This window comes from Cyprinodon variegatus, unplaced genomic scaffold, assembly GCF_000732505.1.
Source record: "Cyprinodon variegatus isolate N-32 unplaced genomic scaffold, C_variegatus-1.0 Scaffold71, whole genome shotgun sequence".
Lineage (NCBI taxonomy): Eukaryota > Metazoa > Chordata > Actinopteri > Cyprinodontiformes > Cyprinodontidae > Cyprinodon > Cyprinodon variegatus.
In genome coordinates, this window is record NW_015150524.1 from 92070 (window position 1) to 94391 (window position 2322).

Sequence of the window (2322 nt, forward strand, 5' to 3'; positions counted from 1 at the left end):
GAGCCGCAGGCTGCTCCTTCCCATATGGATTCCCTCCTCCTCCTTTTCCTCCTCCTCTTCCTCCCAACTGCCCACTGCTACTACTCCTCCTCCTTATCACCGTGCCTTCACGATCCATGTACAAATCTACTTCTGTATTTTTATCTCTTACCGATTTGCTCTGAGTTTAGTCAGAATTGTCTCTAATTAGTGCAACTGTGAGTCAATTCCCTCAGTGAGATCAAACATAAACACTTCTAAAGTAGGGCTACACAATATTTTCCAAGTAAATCATCCTTGGTATTAGAGTATGTACAATTTCTAAAACACAAAAAACTGTTTGGAATGCAATGATATTTTACATGTGTTATAAATGTGCATATTTGCTTATGTAAAATAAAGCTAGTTGGACAGAGTGTCACAGCAGCAGATGCTCACACCAGACACAAAGGACGTTGCCCCATATGAGTGTCGGGAGCAAAATGATTAAAGGCATAGTCTGTTACTTTTAGTTAGTAAAATAATTGAAATAATTATGTTTGATCATCAGACTCTATAAAATGAAGGTAATATGTCATCTTTCTTTCCGCTACCACAGTTATTACAACAGTAAGGTGACTAAATAAGGATTAAGGTGTTAATTTTCGTTACCACATTCTACCTCTTATTGTTGGGGTTTGTGGTTCTCTTTTTTTCAGCAGAGCAATGTTTTGGTAGGGAGTGTGGCTGATTGCACTGTGGTGCTGCAAACTGAGACACCAACAGCCCATCAGCTCATCGACTCTTTGTTTCAAAAGGCTTGCTGTCTCAGCATCACGTTGCCAGACAATTCTGTCCCGTTCACTGCTGCATAAGAATTTGATCTTAATTTTGACTAACTTCGACCTGGTGTCATGACCTGCTCCTGCGTCTGCCCAGGTCTACTTGGTGTTCTGATCTGCTCCATCTCTGCAAGTTGTCAAGCTTCCAGCATCCGTCTCTGCTTTGAGGTAAACTAGTGACCATTACACTCATAGAAAATTTGATTGGGAAAAACACCTTCAACTAAACCTGCTGTTATACGTTGACCACCTTTCTATATAGCTTGCATCAGAAATGCTTTTAAAAGGCAGGGAAACTTCCTGATCTACAAAAGCTCCAATAAATGTAGAGTTTTCTAAGTTTATTTGAACAGGTTACCATTTAACAAATTAACTGTATTTTAGAAAATCATAAAGATTCTTTATCAATAACAACTAATTCTATAAGTATAATACCATCAAAATAGACCAGCATGGTGTCATCTTGAACGCTAACCAGACCTTCAGAATGTAATTATAGTCTGTAGTTTTAAACTCAAGCTAACTTTGAAAGAGGAGGGAGGAAAAAGGAAGGGGTTTCTATCTCACATTGTATTTAATTTAGGTTGAATAACTGTTACAGGACTAAAACCTGTGCTTAATGGCTTATTTTCAGTTTTGGTTTTTAGCAGTGACACTCTGTTCACATGTTTAGGTGGGGCAGCTTTATCATCATCAGGAAGGAAGGAGGAACAAGGGGGAGAGCTAAATGCTTCAAAGTCTCCTCTTCCTCCTTATGTAGAAAAGAAAGGGACTTAACCTTTTAATGAGCAATAAGTGAAATGTAAACACTGTGTGGGCTGTTGAGCACTTTCTGTAGACCAAAACAAGATGTGTCACAAGCTACGCCTCTCTCCCCTTCTCCTCCAGTTGCAACTCCGTCCTGACGTTTCTTTCCTTTGCTCTAATTACCTGTCGCCTTATATGCGCATATTTACAAAGAATTATTATACAGTAAAACAGCATTACTTTTCAAAGGATCATGTTTGATGTCCAGATGTGCTTAATCCGATCCAGGTCTGGGGAACTGGCGGGCCAGTCCACTGATTCTATGCCTTCATCTTGCAGGAGCTGATGACAGACTCCAGCCATGTGAGCTCTAGCATTACCCTGCATTAGGAGGAACCTAAGGCCGTCTGCATCAGCATTTGGTCCCACGAAGGGTCTGAGGATCTCATCTCAGTACCTAATGGCATTCATGCTACGTCTGGCTAGCATATAGAGGGCTGTGCAAAAAGAAATGTAGCAGGCAGCAGATCAGTCTCCACTGTGTCTCCAGACTCTACATGTGTTCATGGTAAACTTGCTTTCATCTGTGAAGAGCACAGTGCGCCAGTGGAGAATTTGGCCATCCTGGTGTTCTCTGGCAAATGCCAAGCATCCTGCACGGTATTGGGCTGTGTGCACAACCCCCAGCTCTGGAGGTCAGGCCCTCATACCATCCTCATAGTTTGTTTCTAACCATCTGTGAAGATTTGTGGCGTACTGGAGGTAATTTTGCAGG